Source organism: Phoca vitulina, unplaced genomic scaffold (genome assembly GCF_004348235.1).
Source record: "Phoca vitulina isolate PV1807 unplaced genomic scaffold, GSC_HSeal_1.0 scaffold8, whole genome shotgun sequence".
NCBI lineage: Eukaryota > Metazoa > Chordata > Mammalia > Carnivora > Phocidae > Phoca > Phoca vitulina.
The window spans coordinates 72,155,690-72,179,641 of NW_022589711.1; the positions used below are offsets into that span (position 1 = coordinate 72,155,690).

General features: G+C 38.3%; 1 pseudogene; it reads right to left on the reverse strand.

Moving 5' to 3' along the window:
- Window positions 1-745: 745 nt before the first annotated feature.
- LOC116634129 lies at window positions 746-12,140 on the reverse strand (annotated as a pseudogene).
- Between the last annotated feature and the right edge of the window lie 11,812 nt (window positions 12,141-23,952).

The window sequence follows — 23,952 nt, forward strand, 5'->3', positions numbered from 1 at the left end:
GTCTCTCTCTCTTTCTCTCTCTTCCTCCAGAATTTGACTACTTTCACCACCCCTTTTACTCTTGTCAAAGCTACCACACTATCCTAACATAGTCCATAGTAGCCTCCTGATCTGAATTCCAGCTACCTTTCCATGCTCCTCTCTGATCATGCTTCTCCTGACCCACTCCTGTCTAGCATAAATGTCACCTTAACAGACAAGCCATATCTTTCTATCTCATCATAAATACCACCTTCCAGCACTCTTTATCTCCTTATTGTAAGAGGAAATAGATTTTCTCCTCTGTATTTTCTTTTATAGCATCGTGTCCATCTGACATTTATTAGACATGCCTTTGTCTAATAAATTCGTTCATCTTCCATATGAGATTAAAGTTAGGGTTTGTTTTATTCTATTCTTATCCTCAGTGCCCCAAACTGTGCCTGGTGTACAGTGGGCACCCAAAACATATTTTTCAAATAAATGAATGAATTGTCAGAAGATCTGTCGACCGACAACATCTTAGTGTTATCAGATACTACATTGATGACCTTTGTTAGACATATTTGAGGGTTCTCATTGAACCAATGTGAGAAGCCATATGACTCTGTTCTGCTCAGAATTGTCTTCTCTGAGTTAAATTTGGCTTGAATTTTAAGACAAAAGGCAACATTCTGTTTTCTAAGTGGCCTGATTTCCTTTTGCATTAACATCAATTTTGGAGCACTTATTGTGCTGTGAACTTTGCTCTTGCAGAGTCTATTGTTCAGCTTGCACCAACATAGAATCCCTTGGAATAAAAACAAAAGAGATTAAAAGGGATATCATATCACCCCATTTTCCATGGTTTCTTTTCAACTCTTGGCATCTAGATTCTCACGTATTCCCCTGACCAATCTGATGTGGGGGACTGTCAGGCACCTTGTTCTCTCCATGATCTCCCTGCCACCCAGCTTTGTTGTTGTTCCTTGGCTTAAACCCTGGTCATTCGAGGAAATGAAGAGAGGCAACGTCACCAAAATTAACTTATTCCTTGTAAACAACTTTGGTAGAATTATTCGGTGTGTGATACATGAGAATCTTAGACTTCCCATTGCTTTGAAATGTTTAAGTTATCCCAGTTCAAATAATATTTACCTATTTAGACATAAACGTCTGTAATGGCAAATTTACAAACAAGTTATATCAACTTGTGCTTCAGCCTTTATCCAAAGTCTTATTCTTGTGACTTATGCAACATCTAGGATTTTCTGTAGGTGATTAGTGGCTAGGAGAGAAAACACTATTATTTTATAGGTCAACTTCAGAAAAAATGTTTTTCCAAGCCAAACTGTATCCAGCTTTACTAAAGATATTTTTCATAAATAATCACAGTATTTCAGGCAGGACATGGGCAGACAATCATTAACAGTATACAACAACTTTCAAACTACCTTCTTCAATGGACTACCAAAGTCAGAAAGCCACTTTAAAACCCAATGAAGTCTCCATGTGATGCTCTGAACAGGGAAAGTTTAGAGTGAGGGTTGACAGTTCACAGCATGTTGTTTAACAACTTTTCACAAGCCATCCCTGACTTTCAGGAAATTAAATGAAACTGACAGAATTACCAATCTGAAGATCCACAAGCTAAAAAAGAAACTCTTGAGGGATGCCATCTCCATGGTGACATTGTAAAGTCCAGATTGCCTGACATACTGGAAGTCATTTTGGGGGGTCAGGGTCCCAACAGGTCTCTGGGTTTAAGGGAGTCAAGTCTATGCTGAAGGCAGAGAAGGAGAAGGGGAAATAAAAAAGAAATTTTAGTTTTTCCACACTACAAAGCATTTGTGCCATTGTGGCTAATGTGTCAACATCCACGAATCCCTCTTTCTGAGAACTAAGAGGAAGTTTCTCAAAATTAGAAGGGAAAGGTGTTTTTCCCCCACTAGCTTCTGGAATATTCTATTAGTGACATCTGTCCTTCCCCCAAAACAACAATGAACTGTTCTGTGTGCTAACAACATAGCTTAAAAAAAGTAAAATACAATTCTGCATTTTTATAAAACTTGATAAAAAAATAATATTTCAAACTGTACAGTCACCAGAAATACACAGTTATCAAAAATGCGCAGACTTCTCTTGGCATCTCCAGCCCCTTCAGCTTTCTATGCCTGGTCTGTTTTGGCATCTCTGTTTTCTACAGGGTTCTTCCCATCCTTGCCAGCATCAGCTTTCCCCTTTTCCCCTTTGGGTACCTTCTCTCCCTTCTTTGCAAGGGCCTTTTTAGGCTTGGGCTCTGGCTTTGGAGGAGCAGGTTTAGCAGATAACCTTGCAGATCTTCTCTGCGGCTCATCCTTCACCTTGGCTTCACCTGTGGCGTCCTTCACCTCAGCCTTTCTCTTGGGTATGGTGGCTGCAGTTGGCAGGATGGAGGCACTGGACGCTGGGCTTTGGTCAGTCTGGGGGTCATCCTTGTCTCTTCTTCTTCACACTGCTCCAACTTCTGAAGTTTTGAAATCTTACAAAATTTGGCCAAGTTTGGGTAAACACTTCAGTGTTTTCATTCTTTGTCTATTTTTGTGTATTTATATTACTAGAATGTAAACGCCATGAACATAACCCACATAAAATTTTTACTGTTTTTCCCTTCAGTGAAGAAATAATCTAACACTTTTATTTTATTTTATTTTATTTTATTTTTTAAAGATTTTATTTATTTATTTGAGAGAGAGAATGAGAGACAGAGAGCATGAGAGGGAGGAGGGTCAGAGGGAGAAGCAGACTCCCTGCCGAGCAGGGAGCCCGATGCGGGACTCGATCCCGGGACTCCAGGATCATGACCTGAGCCGAAGGCAGTCACTTAACCAACTGAGCCACCCAGGTGCCCAATCTAACACTTTTAAAAACATGCTCTTGATTTTAGAAGTTTTCACCAAGTGTCTTGCTTTCCCTAATCACGGTCATAGATTTTAAGAAGTGTGAAGTTTTCATCTCTGAAAATGTAAGACAATGAGAATTTCACATCTTCAGGATGCCTGGCATGAGATCTAAGCTTACCATTAATTCATACCCTCCATAAGTGTTTATTGAGTTATAGTGAATGTCAAGCATTGCCGGGACAGTATTAGTTGGTGTCCCTTATACTCTGAGGGAAAGCCAGACATTGCACGAGTCGAATGTTACAAGAGAGCAGTAACGGTGTGCCATTCAGCATTTAGGGTGACCACCCTGAAGACATAATATTTAATTTCAAATGTGAAGGCTGGAGTTGAAGTTATCTAGCCTAAGGGTGGTAGAACAAAGTGTTCCTGGTATGGGAAGTAGCAAATTCAAAAGTCTTGAGGCGATAGAAAACTTGGTATATTCCCACTTTCTAAAAGTAAACTATATGACTGGAGCTCTGAGAACAAGTAGCAAAGTAGTATATGATGAGGCCAGAGAGATTAATAAGACTCAGACTATGTAGATTCTTGAAGGCTATTTGATTTTGAACTTGGAGCCTGAAAAGTCTTGCTTTAAACATGAGATGACATGATCAGAATTGGTTGGAAGAGTTGCTTCAGCTGCAGGGTGGAAAATGGGGTTAATATGACCTTGGGAGACAAGTTAGGAGACATTTGAAATATTTCAGGTGAGAGATAATGGTGACTTGGACTAGGGTGGCATGAATAGTCTCTGGAACAATGGGTTATTTGGGAGATAGAATTGCTGGGACCTGTTGATGGATTAGATTTGGGAGTTGAAAGAAAAAGTGTCATCACAAATGGCTGAATGGCTAAATGGTGGGCATACATAGTAAGATGAGAATACGAAGCCGGATAAAGGGGAGAGCGGTCAGTCATCTAATCGCTGTGATCCAAGAATGCACACAAATTTCCCTCCCAAATCTGCTACTTATGTCGAAGTTTATAAGAGGAAAACTTAAAAGTTGGAAGGATTTTTTAGGTAATCTTCCCAATGTACATATTCCTACAGAAGTGCCGGGGGATGATTATTCAGTCTCTGTTCCACTTCTAGCAGGAGGAAGCTCACTATCATGCCCTAGAAATACTGCTGATCATCTATACTCCCTTCTGAAAGAATTCTCTGCCTGTCCCAGCACTTGGCTAAAAGCCTCGACTATACTGGTAACTGGTAGAACCAATGCACTTGGCACAACAAATTGGATTAGGTTTGAGAAACTGGACTCAAGAGGCTCCAACAAAATCTTTTTTTTTTTTTTTTAAAGATTATTTATTTATTTGAGAGAGAGAGAGTGAGAGAGTGGGAGCGTGAGAGCGTGAGCACACAGGCAGCGGGGAGGGGTAGAGAGAGGGAGAAGCAGGCTTCCCGCTGAGCAGGGAACCCCACACGGGGCTCCATCCCAGGACCCTGGGATCATGACCTGAGCTGAAGGCAGATACTTAACTGACTGAGCCACCCAAGTGCCCCAAGGCTCCAACAAAATCTTGTTAGAAGAATTTGAAGTATAAGACCCCAAAATGACAGAGATGCTGTTGGATTCCGGAATGCTAAGGAAACACTGGGATGTTCATAGAGCAGTTGCTGTGGCAAGCTAGGGCTGCAAGCAAGTTGAAATGATGGAGTCACAGAAACCAGAAATGTCAAGGATCAATCCATTCTGCACAGAGAAGAATGTAGGGAATTTAAAGAAAGAAAGAGAGGGAAGAGACTGCGTGGTTCTGGAAAGAAAGAGGCCGAGAGAGGAGATATCTGACGTTATTTTGTTTTCCAGGAAGACTAACTGCATTGTCTGCAGTTGAGTTCTATCAGTGACTCCTTATTCTTTTTTCTTTCAAGAATCTACTTTTTAACAAATATGCTAGAGTAGAATTTTGTTCATTGCAATCATTTGATGCCTGTCTCCAATACTCTCATAAAGAAGAATGTTCTCATTTTTAACAGATCCAGTGGAAATAATTTTTTTCTATACATGGAACTGTATCTTTCTTCCTGCAACTTCTATGGTCCCTGGGAGCCATGCTGAGCGAGTCTAATTCCTCCCTTAAACCCAAGACCTGTTGGGACCCTGGCCCCCCAAAATGGCTTCCAGTATATGAGGCCTTCTGGACTTTACAGTGTCACTATCGAGATGGCATCCCTCAAGAGTTTCTTTTTTAGCTTGTGGATCTTCAGATTGGTAATCTGCCAGTTTCACTTAATTTCCTGAAAGTCAGGGTCGGCTTGTGAAAAGTTGTCAAACAACACGCTAAATGTGAACTGTCAACCCTCACTCTAAACTTTCCCTGTTCAGAGCATCACATGAAGACTTCATTGGGTTTTAGAGGGTGCATCCTCTCCAAGTCTTCTTGTCACAAAACGTCCACAGTTACTCTAATTGTTCCAACACAATTTGATTTTCAGACCTCTCCTCTATTCTTTCATACTCATCTGAATACCTTATGATTTGCCAATCCTTTTAGAATGAAGGGCCCAGAATTCAACAGAACACTTCATGTATGATTCGACAAGCTCAGAGTAACATAAGGCTATCACTAGCCATTGTAACGTTGCAGTTAACTAAATCCCTTTTTGGAAAATTTCTGGATTTGAGTTTTGTTTTTTTGTTTTGTTGTGTTTTAGCCAAAGTAAGTCTCTAGAAAAAATACCAGGAGAAAATAATTCCTTTGGATTAAGACACTGTTGATTGGTAAAATAAAAGTACCCTTGTATGTCATATGGCAGGTAATGACATTTAGTTGTCACCAGCTACTCAGTCCTTAGCTTTTGTCTTTCCAGTGGGTCTGCTGATACCTCCCTATCAAAATGAAATGTTACATGTTTTGAGAGAGGAAAGAGGATTCCTGAGCCAGAATCCATGCAGCCATTCATGGAAGCTGGAGGGGGACTAAACTGCTCAGTCTGTGCAAACACCGGGTGGACTGGCTGAATTTGGAAGAGGGAAAATATGAGGAAGGACAGTAAATGAGAGGTGGAAAGATATAAAAAAACAATTCAGTTAAGGGTAGCAGTTCACTGCTGACCAGACCCTCTCCAGGGTTACTTTGAGATAGCCAGCTGCCTTCTTAAGATTAGTCCAAGGAGTGGAGAGGAGAGGGAATGCCGTTTCTGTACTTCTGGTCATGAGTGACTGCCGTTGATTAAAGATTCTTAAAAATCCTTAAAATTCCAGCCATTGGGTGTAGCTCTATTGGTCCCTGCAGCCAGGCCTCACGAACTGATATGCCACCCTCAGTTCTATCAGACTATGATCCTTTAATATCTGATCTCCACAGCTCCTTATAAAGGAGAGTCAATGATTGATTGTTAAATTTCATTTTCTTTTTGTGTGTGTGTGAAACTAAGAAGCAAATGTGAGAAGCTTTTTTCCATAGTTATAGATGACTGCAGGGGCAGAGCCAGAAATAGACACCCTTTTTCATACATAGTTCAATTTCCAGCCATGCTGAGTCCTGCCAATTGCAAACTGATCCGGTGTGTGCTGGCAATCTGTCTGCATGCAGTAAGTGATCGTGTGCCATGCTTTCTATAGAGAGGCATTAGCATCCGCATCTGGCAAAGGTTGCCTCTTCCAGTAGAATGGCTGCTGGACGGGGTGGCTGAAGCTAAAGGAAATGCAGGCTTGCTCACTATCTTTCTGGGTCAGATTGGCTTCGGGGGAGAAGTTCTTTGTTAAAATAAGAAATGAAAGTACACCTTGTCGGGTCTGTCTTAAACCTTCTCACGTCTCTTAGAGACACTCTCTGGAGCTGTAGGTTTCATGTAGCTTTCATAATGTTACAATGCTTAATCTCAGTAGGGTTATCAGTTCTGTCATGTATTATAAACCCTCCAATCAAGGCAGTGGGAAACAGTGCTTCTATTTAATACCCGGAGAAATGGTGGAAGTCAGCGATTGATACCAACACAATGATGGGAAAAAGTGTCCAGAGGTGCTACTCACATAATCTCATTTTACAACATCTTGAAAATTCAATAGAAAGGACTCCACTAACAATACCATTACACACTACTGATTATTGTTCTCAAATGTTCCTAAAGCTCTAAAAGCATAACTTAACAATAAAAATGCTCTATAAATACATCCCAACAATGTACGTAACTGTATTTTTTCCTTTAAACACAAAAGCACAAGTGTTAGTCACAAGTCATATAATTTTACTTAAGGAATTTCTTGGCTAAAAGTGCATTATCATTTTCTAAACATTATAAAGTTATAAATGAATGAGCTATTACTTGACATTGGAAAGTATTTCCAAATAATTTAGAAAAGATGGAGAATATTGCACATTGGGTTATTTTACCTATTTAATATGTGATCTTTATTGGGAGACATATTTTGTTTATCATGAGCTCTACGTTATTTGCAAAGGCATTTGGGGAAAAAGCAAAACTTCCTTGCAAAAAGCATTTACAATTTTCAAATTTCCTTCTTAAATGTGTCAATAATTCTTGGTTTTATCTTTTGCCATTGAGGTTTTTGGAATAAGTATATTTTTCAAATGAGTTAAAATTGTAGGAAGTTAGTACTATATCCTGTCCAAAAACAAAAAACAAAACAAACAAACAGTTGAGAGTCATACATGCAAAATATGCTCCAGCTTTTGAAAAAAGATTTCAAACTGGTTTAGAAAAATATATTTTATGCTTCCTGTTTGTGCTCACACCATGGAATGAGGAGGGGATACACACCAGTCTATGTTATTAAGAAAAAACACTAATATTATTTCCCTAAAAATATCATATTATTTCATTCCACAATGGAAAGAACTAACCATTTTTTTTACAAATGAATATTTTTGACTTAGCAAATTAAAATTGTTACTAAATTAAATTAAATTACTAAAATAGCTAACAATGTTAATGTTTTAGTTTAAGTTTCAATTTAAATTATTTTAATACTATTGATAACACTAAACTATTAAGTTAGGAACGTTCTTAAAATGCTTTTTAAAACCATCAGGGAAGCCCATGTCCTTTTAAATAATTCATATTTATGTTAATGTCAATACTCATTTTCTTTTTTTTTTTTTGTAGTTTTTAATTTTATTATATTATGTTAGTCACCATACAATACATCATTGGTTTTTGATGTAGTGATCCACGATCCATTGTTTTCGTATAACACCCAGTGCTCCATGCAGTACGTGCCCTCCTTAATACCCATCACCGGGCTAACCAATCCCCCCTCCCCCCTCCCCTCTAAAACCCTGTTTGTTTCTCAGGTCCATAGTCTCTCATGGTTCATCTCTCCCTCCAATTCCCCCCGCCCATTTTTCCCTTCCTTCTCCTAATGTCCTCCATGGTATTCCTTATGTTCCACAAATAAGTGAAACCATATGATAATTGACTTTCTCTGCTTGACTTATTTCGCTTAGCATAATCTCCTCCAGTCCCATCCATGTTGATGTAAAAGTTGGGTATTCATCTTTTCTGATGGCTGAGTAATATTCCATTGTATATATGGACCACATCTTCTTTATCCATTCATCTGTTGAAGGGCATCTCGGCTCTTTCCACAGTTTGGCTATTGCAGACATTGCTGCTAAGGACATTATCAAAATATCGTGGAACTCCTTAAAATTTGCTGACTTAAAAAATATAATGCAAATTAAAATTTAATAAAATTTTAAAATAAAATCTGCATATTTTTAATAATGTTTTAATATATTTTATGTTATTATATATTATTAACTTCTGTCATTGAGAAATCTGGTGTGTTATTAAAATATATCTAGAATATTTTTTCATAACTGGACTATCAGGACAGATTTCTAAAACATGTTTTCTACTAAGAATCTGTAATACCTTACATTTTATTTAAATACTCTTGAAAATGATTATTTTCGGCTATATTCCTAGATGGTAATTTTATGTATTCAGTCAGATTTGTTTACAGTTTTTATAAACAACATTTATTGGAGAATGCAAGAAGCATCAGAAGAGAAGTTTTAACTCCCTCAAACATAGTAAAATGATCAAACGTTTGGAATAGAAGCAAATTGTAAAAATGTGTCTTAACTGAGACGCTTTGCCCTAAGGAACCAAGCCTTGGTGTTTGATGATTCTTCCATAAACCTGAGTTTATTTTTAAAAATTGATCCGTTTAATGTAAGAAAGTTGATGGAGAAAGAATTCCACTTACAAGTTTTTCCACTAGACACTATAAAACTCCATCACAGCACCTCGCATTTTTGGCATCTGCAGTTGAACCCCACCGTTGAATGTTGCCAGATCTTATTTTGAAAAATTGTGTTGTGTCTATAGGATGCAAATCATCTGAATGAAAATTCAAGTCAAATGGAAAGCCGGCTTTGTCCTAGATGCTCTGTTTGAGTTGAACAGTGAGGAGACCGGAACTTCACTGGGACATGAAGAAATTTATGGAAAGAAAAGACCAAGAAAAGAGAGGAGAGCAGAAAGGGCAAGAGTAAAAAGAGAAAGCAAAGAGAGCTAGGTTTGATCTGGAAAGACAGATTCTGTGACATGCTTCTTCATGTCGTTCCATGCAAATGGCGTTGCCTTCCCCTTCCAAGTAGCTCGTCTACAACATATATAGACTCTATGTGATCACCCTGTTGGAAATATTTGACAGTTGGTCAGTTTTTCAGTTTGTTATTTTTTCTATAGATAGAAAGCAATATTTTAATGCTTTTTGCTGAAGAAATCAAGACTGTCACATATCAATAAAAAATGTTTTTCTAAATTAGGTGTTTGTATATTTTTAAAAAGATACTAGAGTAAAACTTTTATTAACCTGAAAAATATGGGTGAGGAAACTTTAGAAAGTTGGATCATCCTTAATGACTCTTAATTATGTAAAAGCTAGAGACTTTTTTGTTTCCACGTACAATTCTTACAATGCAAAATTATTCTTTACTCTTTATTTATATTTATAGATACTATACCTACCTAAACTCTCATTTTACATTATTGGTTTACATTAAAACTTGAATGAACTATGTATTCGCCTTACTGAACAACTAAGTTAATCTGAAAAGTAAAAGCAATAGAGAACTCTATATAAATAAGAGGTTTATGTGAAGTTCAGGCTTGTATGTGCTTTATCTTTCTCAGGACAATGGTTCAAAATCAGCAGTACGGCTAGCAGGAGAAGAGGAGAATTACAAACTAAGGAATTCTAAATAATTCATGGATGTGTATGGAAATAATGTTTCAAAACTCAAGTCAGAAGCAGCTGCTGGGGGAAATTTTTTTTTTTTTTAAGTCACAGTCAACAACAGTCATATTATTTCAGGTTAGCTCACACCATTGTGTGCATTTACAATGCAACATTTGTATGTTTCCATTGGTTTGGGAAAGAAAATTTAGAAAACTCGAACACACAAACAGCAAATATAAAGAATCCTTTCTAGTTCTCCCAGACAGTATGACTCAGTAGTAAGAAACACCATTCTGCTTGCAAAATCTAGTCTAAAACATGATTTTATATTTTCAAAAGTAAATCCAAACCTTGGCCACATCTTTTAGGCAAGTAAGTTCCCCTTTCACAAAATAAATGTAAAAATAAGACAAGTTATTGTTCCTGTTTATTGTTTATTTCACAAATGCCCCTTATCTTGACATAGGTTTAGGGTAAGGGTCGTTGGCGATGCTTGGCAATAATGGAAAAACCACTCATTATCCAGGCGGGTCATTCACAGTTCTAAGATTGAACAATGATGTCGAAGCAAATCATTTATTTTTCTTAATACCTAAATTAGAAGTGTGAATGTAGCAATGGAAAAAGGAAAGTAATCAAAACTGTTTGAGGATAAACATTGAAGTAAAACAGGCTATTCCTTTAGATCTCATTTGGAAAGAAGACAACTGATAACTATGTAAGTAGAACCATTCATCCTCAATTTATTGAGATTGGTTTTACTCCAGCCCCCTTTTCATGGCAAGAACTCATATTCTAGCTTCCTCAACTCACATAAAGATAATATTTATAAACATATCTACTGGATCTAGGGATAAATGAATCTAAATCACCCAAATATCTCAAATAAAATAATGGATCATAGTGAGCTAAATGCTTTATGGAAATAACTTTGTAATATCATAGATTAAACAATACATATGTGAAAGTAAGTTTTGTGTTAATATTTTAGGATTATTTATGTTAAATATTTTCATTAAGTGAAGATAATGCTGACCCTATAATTAACTGGAGAAAAACAAACAAACATTGTTCATCTTTAACTTTCAGGAAAGAACTAGCTTCTTTTCTCATATAACTCAATGATAAATTTCAGATTTGTACGTTAATCTCTCTTCCTACCAGAGTATATGTTTGACCCTATTGAAATCATGAGGTTATAAACAGTATACTTTGAGGCTTTTAAAAGATATTGAACAGATTAGAATAATTTATATCGTTGAATGCTGAAATGAATTATAGTATTTTAAGTAGTGATTATTTCTAATCAAGATTTTTTTATTTCTAATCAGGATTTAGCTAGATTTCTTAATTCACTTTGCTAGCTAAAGCTCGAATATTGGCTTCGTTTTATGCTGAGCTATGTTCACTCACATGATTGCAAATAAGCAGAGTTAGAACTCTGTAAATACACACCTGAACACCTGAAGTTGCAATTTTCTTTTTCTTTTTTTCTTTTTAATTATCACAGGTATTGTTTCCTGCTTTTACTTGTTATTAGTTCTGATACCCCCAAAGAATCTCTGTGCAGTTGATTCAAATCAAAAGCCAAACATTTCATCCGGTCTGTGACTTCCATTAATCAGCTGTCCCATAAAATTACAATTTAAAACAATGCCAACTGCCCTCCTCCAAGTTGCAGTTCACAGACAAAAGCCATAATGTCACACCTGACTTGGCAGTAGAAGCATGGCCAGTTGGCGGATGCGGGTTTGACGCCGCCATCACTGAGCCCGTCGCATTTCTCGTGTGACCATCTTGTTATTGACTGGCTCTGCATTAACTAGCTTATTTAGATAATATGTGCACGGCACCAAGGAACGACCCGGACTTCTTTTTTTCTTTTTTACCATGTCCAGGCTTTCTGACCTTCGGTATTTCTCAGTCCTGGGGGTTCTCTGTCAGCTCCGTCTCCGGCAGTTTATGGAGAGAGTGTGCTGCGAGTGAGATCTACAGAAGCTGCCCTGTGCGTTTACTATCACATGAAAAACTCACTTCCATTTTGCACACGGGCCAGGAAGATCCAGGAGGTTTCGTCTCCTCGACCAGCTTTCATCTCTCTACAGCAGAGGTCTGGTGAGCTCTGCAGTGAGCTATCATGCAGGATCGGAGAGAAAGTGTGCTCTGATCAAAGGAGATGTCAACTCGGGAGCACGAAAGTGGGGAGTCTGCCTTTCAGACAGGCGCGGAGATCGGCAAATGACCAGCTAGGCTCTGCCAGAAATCGGAAAATGAGTTTGAGCTATTTAGATGCTAATTTCAATGTATCTCAGGCTGGATCTGAGAAAAGTAAATATGTAAAAACAGACTATACATGCATATATATATATATATAAATATATAAATAAAAAAATGAATGTTAAATTTTTCTATTAGCACTTTTTAAAAATTGCCTGACAATGGCTGATAACTGTAGATTGGACTCCACTCTCTGAGGCGAGCAGTGTTCTGAGGTTACCGGTTTCTACAGACAGAAGAGCTGGGACACACAAAAAAATGGTTATTTGGTCAAACATTTGGTTTCAAAAAGAATCACCTATTGGTCTAAAACAAATGTGAAAGCATTTCAAGGAAACATTTACATATTCAGAAAACTAATTATGATTGGGCCCTTTATTCAGTGAGACTGAAGACGTTTTCAACTCTGATTTTCTTTCAGGTTAGGGTTCAAGTAGGGGGAGGGATAGCTACTTCCACATTCTCGGAAGCAGATTTACCTACTTTCTTTCCCGGAGACCTAAGAAATCATTCAATTATTCTGATTATATTTAATGCTTAGAAAAATTCTTTTCTACTCCAGGTTTTAAATCGTTGTGTATCTTTTTACTTGGAGATATGGCTAATGAATAGCCATTATATATTTTTTTCTAATTTCTATTTTCTAATTGTGTTCCTGAAGCAAAGAAAGGAAAGGCCCTTCTTTCCCCAAAGGCAAGTTGTAAATTTTGAAGTATGTTTTTGTAAATTCTCTCACATGTATGCAGTCACTATTTCTCATCAATAGCATATGTCCTGTTACAGTGGCCCCACAAATGTGTCTGATTATTGGGCCATCAATTTCACTCTTACCAAATAAAGTAGTTTGACTTTATTATTTACATGATTCGTAAAATATGTAGGCCACTGACCACACAAATAAACATGTGCTTTTGGATCAGTCGAAAGCTGGGTGTTTATGAACAGGGTTCTTTGTATTTTTAACAATATCTGGCACATTTAAGCAAAACTCTTTACCGAAACATGGAGCCTGGATATTTGTGTGCTTCGTGATCTATGTTGGGCAGGGGCCCCAACCTCTGCTCTGTAGGCAGACCAGAGTACAAAAATCTGTTACTGCAGTTTGACATTTTCTTTGCATGATTAGGTCAGTTGGTAAGTCTCCACTTTGCAGTTCTTAGAAGCGCAGATTTCCTGTTACAAGGCAATGTGGTTCCGATTACAGCCTTGAAACCCAGACGACGTACCTGTGTTCTGTAAGCAGTCCTACCTCTCATTTTCCTTGTTAACACGAGAAACTTATCGACCCTACCTTCCTCTTCTTTGCCTGCAATGGTCGGGGAGACTGAGAATCCAAGGGGTCATAGTGAGGAAACTGAAGGCAGAGTGTTACACACATTCCAAGTTCTGGTACAATGTTCCTAAGCTGGAGAAGAGAACCGGAAGGAATTCAAAGCAAAAGTGGTTTTTTCCAGCATAGAGCCGGGCTCCTCTGTTTTGTGCTTTAATTCTGACTGTCACCGCCAAGTTCAGTTGGTGAGACAACATGATTGTTTTTCAAAGGAACACTTTCAAAGACCACACAAGGCTCCGGTCCTACCCAATATCGCATGGCGAATCTCGTCCATGGCACTTTCTTTGCTCACCTGACTCACACAGCTCCTGACATAAACTTGTCTAAGCTTGTACGCTGACGTAGACAGCTTCCTAACTCATCTCTTGCCTTTCATTCTCACTCCCTTACCTTCACTTCCTCACAGAGGAGCCTGGATTTTCTTTCAAAAAATGAATGTAAATAAGATTGTTTCTCTCTCTTGCTAGGATCCTCCAGGGACTTCCCACTGCACTCTGATCAACTTTCACACTCCCTTCTGTGACGTCAAAAGCCTGACATGATCCGGGCTGTCCCACTTGCCTGACCTCAACTGTTACCACTGTCCTTCTCTTTGTACACTGCATCCTATTGTGCAATAGTTTTCTTCCTAATTCTGCCTTGAAGCCTCTGAATGGGCTGTTCCCTCTTCTTGAAAGACTGGTTTCCTGCCTTATCACACTCCTGACTCTCTCTCATTCAGCCTTTAGGTCTCAGCTGACCCATCATGTCACTTAACTCAGACAACTCTTCCTGGGCCTCCTGATCTACAGAATTCTTGGAGTGATTCTCCTTCAACCATCCGTTTTATTTCCTGCACAGCACTCACTACTCTTTAATATTATCTAGTTGCTTCATTGACTTACTAGTTTATTTTTTGTCTTCCTCTACTGGAATCTGTGCTTCGAGAGAAAAGGGACTTCATCTTATTCTCAGTGGGCCGTTGCCCTCGTGTGGCATAGCCCCTCGATACCCTTGTTGTTGGGCAGATAGATGAAAGACCAAGCATTGAGTTTATCTAACTAAGTCCACTCACCAGAAAGGACTCACAACTGGTTTCAGTGTCTTAATCTGCTACAACTAACTTAGAGCCCATTAATTTTCATTCTTTTGTTTCTACAATTGTCTTAATTCTTGCCAGGGTCTTACATTCATTTAGTTTCCATTACCCTATACTCATTAAGTTTCTAGGAGCACCCAACACACGCTAGGTACTTTGTAGAACTGGAATCTGACACTTCATTTTAATTAAGTTGAGCAGGCTCATATTGCCATATAACTTCTTAACTCTACTAAAAAAGCCATTTTCTAAACATAAAGAGGGTAAAATTAGTAACAACATTCCCCTTGTTTTAATGTCAACACCATACATCTCCATGATTCTTGAAATGTGAAGGCTAAGCAAGCTGAAAGATAAAAATAATACTTGGAGCTTTTATACGAACATCTTTCAAAGAGGTTTTGTATATTACTGTATCTGCTTACATAGAATTTCTTCAAGGAAGTGTTCTTGCATCTCCTTTTTCAGACAGGATTAATGTTCGGTGACTCACCCAGAGCCCTGGTGAGCCAGTGGTAAAGGAAGTACCTGTGTTTCTAATCTCCCCCTCCCACCCCCTGCCCCTCCCTTCTCTACCTTCCTGCCCATTTGCCGTTTGAATGTTTTTGCTATTTGGTTCCCTTTGGATTTTTTTAAAGTTCAAATTTATTTTCTTGTTTTCAACATATTATTTCAAAGCATCCACAAACAAAAGCCCCGGGAATGGAAAGAGAGTGGTATTCGGGCAATAGGAAAGAGGGGGGACCCGGAGAAATTGCAGTAAGAATCTGGAAATCTCAGAACTTCTAGAAACTTCTTCACCAAAGAGAGCCAAGGCCAGGACAGGGTGAGGTCATTCATTTTCCCAAAAGTAGCCAGAAAGAAGACTGGAAATGACCAGTGCATATACTCATCATTTATGGCAATGCTTTCTCTGGGTTGCAACCAGAATTCCAATGCCTTGCTTCTAAGCCATCTCCCGAGCCACACCACTGAGGATATTTAAAAGCTCTGGCTATCAAACACAATTTGATTGGCTGCTAAAGACTTACTTTCAGACGTGATGGATAAAACAGAGGCACTTAATTTCCTTTTCAAAATGCTTTTACATCTCCATGACACAGCTTTTTTTCTTTTTCTAAGAAGGATAACTTGCATTCTTAAGGGAAGGTGGAGTTGTAACCACCCAGCAAGGGTGGCAGGCACGCCTGTTACGATTTCACCCACGAAAACCATAAAGTACAACAAGTGGGCAATTACCTCAGAGCGATTCAGGCCATTGGTGGTAAGCCGGAGCAGGGGCTCTGACTGGACCACTGAGCTGCTTTGCCTTGCACCCACCACCACAGCCTAACTCTCAATTCCAAGTATAGGCAGGGAGAAAAATGGCAAAACATTGGAATGTTAATTTTCAAAGGCATCTTACGGCCGCTTCGGTGGTAAGAGGAAGATGGGCTTCAAGTGGCTGAGGAAATGCTGTGACGAAAAAAAAAAAGCAAGCAATTGGGAAAAAGGGCTTCTTCCATGCTAAGAAAAAAAAAAAAAAAAAAGGAAAGAAAAAAGAAAAAGGAAAAAAATAAAGATGCAGCGCTGTCGGGTTTAGAGAGTGCAGGGTTTACTGCTCGTTCCTCTGCCGTTCAGGCCAGTGAGCTGAGCCTCTGGGACCCCGTTTGCCATCTTTTGAGGATAATATTTATTTTGCAGTTTGTTTTGAGGTCTCATCTAGTACTAGGTTCATGGGAGATATTCAATACTGATAATTTTAAAAGTCATGGATGTAATTTGAACAGGGTCAGAAATAAAGAATGGCTCGCAGCTTAGAGTAGGAAACCCAGTATTCTTTCCCAGGTCCACAGTAATGGGAAAGTTCTCACTACACACGGAGACCTTCAGCTGCACAGAAGCCCTATTCACAAAAAAGCCCTTTAGAAAGATATCTCATTATATGAATTGTAGGCTAAATATAGGACTGAAAAATCAATAATGAGACTATGATCACTTAAAATATGTAGAAAAAAATGATTTGGCTGTCAGCTTATTGGCTTGTTCATGGGAAAAAGGGGTGAGAAAGATTTGTTTTTTCTCCTAAAAGCAAGGGTATTTATGTTATGAAGTCAATCATTTGAATGCTTTTTTAAAAATGTTTTTAATTTTCACCCAGTTATATTAGCAGCATAGAGACATCACCTGCATGCACTCTGGTAGCTTATTGTTACGTATTTTTCTTTCCTATTATTAAGATAATGGAGATAATCATAGATCATATTTTCTTAAGCTGTGTTTTCACTGCACCTTGCTGTTTCAAACTTCTTACAAATTCACCAAACCAATGTCTAAGTTTTTCTAAGGATTTTTTTCCAATATAGTAATAAACGTATAGTAATAGGTTTTTTAACTGATTTTATAAGTAATGTGCGTTCATTGATTGAAAGCAAACTAACACATGTGCAGACTATAGGAAGTTCTACAGAAGAAAGAAAAAAATCATCTGTGAGCTCATTACTCAGAGATAATGGTTCTTTGGTGCATATCATCCAGACATTGTGTAGTCATTCCCAATTTGTTCCAAAATGAAATCATGCTATGATGTTTTCAATCTCATTTTAACTTAAAATAAACCATAGTCTTTCAATACCAATAAATAGTTATTTGTATTATTTTTAATGATTTACATCATAGTTCATTTGTATGGTTATATTCTAATTTATTTAACCACTTCTCCTTTTGAAACAACTTAGGTTTTTATTCCCCCCCCCCTTTTTTTTTTACTACTAAACCTATACTTGTATTTGTCTGATTGTTTCCGCAGGATTAATTCCTAACAGTGAAATTGCCTGGTCAAAGGAAATTTATGTTTGAAAATTTTTTGATATATATTTTCAAACCGCTTCTTGAAAGTTGTTCCTCGTGTTTGCAAGTAGCTTTTCCCTCTTATGAACCCTGGACGTTATAATTCTTTTTAATCTGTGCTTATCTAGTAGTAGAAAAGTACCCTATTTAAATTTTCATTTCTTTGTTTACTGTTAAGCATGAATAATTTTTTCATATGTTTATTGGCTGAGATTCTGCTTTTGTGAATTGCCTATTCATGCCCTTTGCCTATTTTTCTACTGGCCATTAATCTTCTTTTTCAGACCGATTCTTTTTTTTTAAAGATTATTTATTTATTTTTTTAACAGAGAGAGAGACAGCGAGAGAGGGAATACAAGCAGGAGTAGTGGGAGAGGGAGAAGCAGGCTTCCCGCTGAGCAGGGAGCCCAATGCGGGGCTCTATCCCAGGACCCTGGGATCATGACCTGAGCCGAAGGCAGATGCTTAACGACTGAGCCACCCAGGTACCCCTCAGACCGATTCTTAATAGCATCTTACATATTGGGGTTATTGGTGGTCATTTTGTAAATTAATGATTTTTAAATTCATTTAAGAAATTCGTGGCATCTGAAATTTCAAGTAAAAAATGGCACAAGTTTGTGTGGGGAAAGAAGGGTGGGGCCACATAAAGAAATAGGATGGGCCTTCGGGAAAATCCAAGGTATCCAAAATATTATTTGAAATAGTAGCTAAATTACAACATGAGAGAGTTAGGTTACACATAAAAATATATTTCCTAATAGTTAACAGTTTAAAGTGTTGGCCATATTCTAGAACAGGATGCCAAGATCTTCTTCTGTGGGACTTTGCAAATGGGTTTCATACCTTTCTGTCTGGCTTGCATAATGTAAAAGGATGGGCCAGATGACTGCTCAAGATGTACCTTTGCCCAAAGTCCTTATTTTCTTTTATTTTCAGATATAAACTTGAGATTTGTAAAAGCCCTAATTCAAGGTTCTTTTTAGTTAATTTATTAACACTATGTATACTGTCCCTCCTAAAAAATGAGAGATTCTAAGCTGTATTTCCAAGCTTAAGAACACATAAAAGTAGCTCTGTGTTCCACTTCTTCCTAATACATAAAGAATGACTATGAGTCATCTTCCTAAGCTTTAATTTCTTACTGCTCTCTTGTGGCCATTCAAATGAACTGTCCAGATTTTTTTTTTCCTTAACAGATCCTATAATGCTAATAAAAAAATTTTTATCAACAGAGTCATCAAAGCTTGTTTGTGTAACAAATTTAGAGTCTCTGACACTTGAACATCAAGGTCGCAAAATAATTCTTCATTTTATTACTAAATACTGGGATGGGGTTGCAGAATAGGAAAGGCCTGAAAATTTCTTCTTTTTATTTTAGTGAAACCAACCACATTGTGATTCATCTGTGAAATCATCAAAAGACTAAAAATTGAAATAGTTCTGGCTATAACTAAAATAGTTATTTTACCGGAAGGTAAAATAATGCAATTCCCAGCTCCTTCCCTTCCCGTGGCTTGGGAATATTAGGAGGGTCTAGGTTCAGCCATTATAATACGAAACAGTCTTTTTTTTTTAGGAACAAATAACTCACGGTTGGCTAAACATTAGGGCACAAATAAGATATAGCTAAGCACTACAATTATTCTGTTACATTTTGGCCATGTAATACTGCCCACGAGTAGACAGGACCCAGGAATGGCCATGTCAGCAATCTTAAGAAGACAAGATGAATTGAAATGCTTTATTCGTCCGGGCTGGAGCATCAGTCAGCAAGTTACGATGTTGCCTGACAAACCTCTACTTCGTTTGTCTTCGAGTCCTGTGACCACATCTATTCAAACATGGCAGGTTCTAAGTGAGATTAGTTGCTACTCTGCCATAATTAGCATATATATATATATATATGCATACCTCATTTTATTGCGCTTCACAGATACCATGTTTTTTACAAATTGAAGGTTTGTGGCAACCCTGCATCCAGTCAGTCTTTGGGTGGCATTTTTCCCCAAAGCATTTGCTTACTTCATGCGTCTGTCACATTTTGGTTATCTTCCAATGTTTCCAACTTTTCCATTATTATTATATTTGTTATGGTGATATGTGATCAGTGATCTTTAATGTTACTATTGGAATTGTTTTGGGGTGCCATGAACTGCACCCATACAAAATAGCAAACTTAATCCATAAATACTGTGTGTGTTTCGACTGCTCCACCAACTGGCCATTTCCCTATCTCCTTCTGCTCAGACCTCACTATTCCCTGAGACACAACAATATTGAAATCAGTTAATAAGCCCACAATGGCCTCTAAGTGTTCAAGTGAAAGGAAAAGTCACATGTCTCTCACTTTAAGTCAAAAGCTACAAATGACTGAGCTAGTGAGGAAGGCATGTCGAAAGCCAAGACAGCCTAAAAGCTAAGCCCTTGCATCAAACAGCCAAGTTGTGAGGACAAAGGAAAAGTTCCTTAAGGAAATTGTGCAGTGGACACACAAAAGATGAGAAAACAAAACAGCCTTATTGCTGAGATGGAGAAAGTTTGAGTGGTCTGGACAGAAGATCCAACCAGCCACAACATTCCTTTAAGTCAAAGCCTGATCCAGAGCAAGGCCTTAACTCTCTTCAATTCTGTGAAGGCTGAGAGAGGTGAGGAAGCTTCAGAAGGAAAGGCAGAAGATAGCAGAGGTTGGTTCATGAGGTTGGAGGAAAGAAGCCATCTCTATAACATAAAAGTGCAGGGGAAGCAGCAGGTGTTGATGTAGAGGCTGCAGCAAATTATCCAGAAGATCTAGCTAAGATAATTCATGAAGGTGGCCACACTAAACAACAGACTTTCAGTGTAGATGAAACAGCCTTATACTGGAAGAAGATACCATCTAGGACTTTCATAGCTAGTCAGGGGAAGTCAGTGCCTGGCTTCAAAGCTTCAAAGGAAAGGCTGACTCTCTTGCTAAGGGCTAATGCTGCTGAAGCTAATGGTCCTTTCCCATTCTGAAAATCCTAGGGCCCTTAAGAATCATGCTAAATCTTCTCTGCCTATGTTCTATAAATGGAACCTCAAAGCCTGGATGACAGCACTTCTCTTTACAACATGATTTACTGAATACTTTAAGCCCACAACATGATTTACTGAATACTTTAAGCCCACTGTACAGAAAAAAAGGTTCCTTTCAAAATATTACCACTCGTTGATAAAGCGCCTGGTCATCTGAGAGCTCTGATAGAGATGTACAATGAGATTAATCTTGTTTTCATGACTGCTAATACAATATCCATTCTATAGCCCAAGTATCAAGGATTCATTTTGACTTCCAACACTTATTATTTAAGAAATACATTTCATAAGGCTATAGCTGTCATAGATAGTGATGCCTCTGATGGATCTGGGCAAAGTAAATTGAAGACCTTCTAGAAGGGATTCACCATTCTAGATGCTATTAAGAACTTTTGTGCTTTATGGAAAGAGGTCAGATTATCAACACAAACAGGAGTTTGGGAGAAGTTGATTCTTTTTTTTTTTTTTTTTAAGATTTATTTATTTATTTATTTATTTTTTTGGAGAGAGAGAGAATGTGAGCATGAGTCAGGGGAGGGGCAGAGGGAGAAAATCTTCAAGCAGTCTCCCCACTGAGAGCAGAGCCCAATGTGGGGCTCAAGCTCACGACCCTGAGATTATGACTTGAGCCAAAATCAAGAGTCAGACGTTTAACCAACTGAGCCACCCAGGCGACCCATGGAAGAAGTTGATTCTAACCCTCATGGATGACTTGGAGGGGTTCAAGACTTCTGTGGAGGAAGTAACTGCAGATGTGCTGAAAATAGCCAGGTAGAGTTAGAAGTGGAGCCTGAAGATGGGACTGAATTACTGCAATCTCATGATAAAACCTGAATGGATGAGGAATTGTTTCTTATGGATGAGCAAAGAAAATGGTTTCTTGAGACAGAAGTTACTCCTGGTGAAGAGGCTATGAAGATTGTAGAAATGCACAGCAAATTATTTAGAATATTGTCCAAATTTAGTTGATAAAGGAGTGGCAGGGTTTGAGAGGATTGACTTTAATTTTGGAAGTTCTACTATGGGTAAAGTGCTATCAAACAGCATCACATGCTACGGAAAAATTGTTCATGAGAGGAAGAATCAATTGATGTGGCAAACTTTGTTGTTGTTTTATCTTAAGAAATTGCCACAGGCACCAGCAGCCTTCAGCAACCGTCACCCTGACCAGTCATCTCCAAAGAACAAAGCAAGACCCTCCACCAGCAAAAAAGATTATGACTCACTGAAAGCGTAGATGATAGTTAGAATTTTTTAGCAATAAAGTATTTTTAAATTAAGGTATGTCCATTGTTTTAGAGCTGAACTCAGAGTGTCCAGGGTTATGTGACTTCAACCAAAATATATTGGAGCAGCATCTCTATGACAGGTCCTAGGAATACAAACAGTAATCACCTTCCCCAAAGACATAGTCTCATAGAGTTTACAGTCTACTGTATGAAACAGACAGAATCCATGAAGGAATGTAAAGCTACAAGCACGATAAATTCTACATAGCAAAGAAATATGAAGAGTTTATCCGGTCAGGACAGTTAGATGAGGTTTTCTTGAGGATGTGATGATACAACCAAGATGTCGAGATGAATAGGAACTAATGAGGCAAAGAAGAGAGAAAATGCAGAAGGACCGGCGTGTGCAAAGGCCCTACAGTGGGGGGAGGGGATCAGGAAACTCTTAATGAAATGAAACAATAGTCAGTGACTTGGCAGTAAGAAAGCAAGAGGAAGGGTAAGATGATTTAAAGCTGCTGAGGTATTGTTTGGTGGGCTCAGTGAAGGGGTAAGTTTGTCTTTATTACAAAAGTGTAAGAAAGACATCAAGAAGCTCCAAGCAGATAATGTTAGCATGTCCTTGTGTTTGAATAGATTGTTCTACTTGATGTGCCCAGAGTGGAGAGACAAGATCAGAACAGAGCACTTTGAAAGCTATTGCAATAGTCCAGGTGGGAGATAACAGTGGCATTGATGGGCTATAAGGAATACATCAAAAGATATGGGAGGTATAATCTTCAGGACTTAGTAATAGATTGGCTATTGGAGGTGAGGGTGACAGAAGTCTTCTGGATGATTCCTTGGCATCTAACTTCAATAATACATTGACTTCTGGTTATATTTATTAATATCAGAATACCAGAAGGTGACCAATTAGGGGAGAAATACTGAATTTAAGTTGTATGTGAAATATACAAGTAGAGATGGCAGGAAGATAGGTGGATATGCCAATGGAGAATCCAGGGGTGGGGAATCTGTCGTGAAAATATATATTTGAGTGAACTTGGTATTCTAATGTGTGAATTTGATGAGATTTCTGAGGATAGAAAACTAATAAAAAGAATGGAAATGGTAAGTGAAACTTGAAGAACTTAAACATCTATTTGTTAAGTAAAAAATAAAGGAGAGAGAGAGAGTCTACATAGGCGAGTGAGAAAAATTATTGGAGAGGATAGAGTAAAATAATGAGAACGGGGGTGCCACATGGAAGATTAGGGCTAACAAAAAAAAAATGGTTAACATATCAAGCAGCTTAGGTAACAATAAATAGTAACAGCTAACATCTGTAGCATTTAATATGTGTCAGACATTTTCTCCGGGTTTTACATATATTAACTCCTTGAATACTTAACACCTGTACTATGACAGAGATGCTATTATCATCCTCATTTTATGGATGAAGAACTTGAAGCACAGAGAGGCGAAGTCCCTTGCTTGAGACCACACTAGTAAATAAAGGAGTCAGTAGTCAATCCAGGGCAGTCTGACCTCAGGGTTCCCTACTTTGTTTGCCATTATGCTATTCTGCCTCTCCACAAATCAAAGATAGAGAAAAGGTGTCTTTAACTTGAATGATGGGGAGGTCAGTCATGACCTTAGCACAAAATGTTTGACTGGAATGATAGGTCCAGGCCAACAGTCACACTGCAGTGGATTGTAGAGCTGGGCCAGGGGAGAGGTGAAGAAATGGACGCTGCATTTAGATACAGCTAGATAAGCAGCTGTTGAGAAGCATGGCTCTGAGAAATAGAGTTTGAATCAGTCCCCAGATAGAAGCATGCGAGTGGGACGCTTGTGAGGCCAAGCAACGTTGGAAGACTCCAGAGACTAGGGGTCATCTCTTTCTAGGCATGAAACAGGTGTTCTGAAATGCACAGTCTCTTAGTTCTATTTTAGAGTGAGACAAAAATCACTGGGTTACCTCTGATATTACATTTCTGAGGTTAAAAACTATTTTTTTGCGGGATGCCTGGGTGACGCAGTCGGTTCAGCATCTGACTCTTCGTTTCAGCTCAGGTTGCGATCTCAGGGTTGTGGGATCGAGCCTCATGATGGGCTCCAT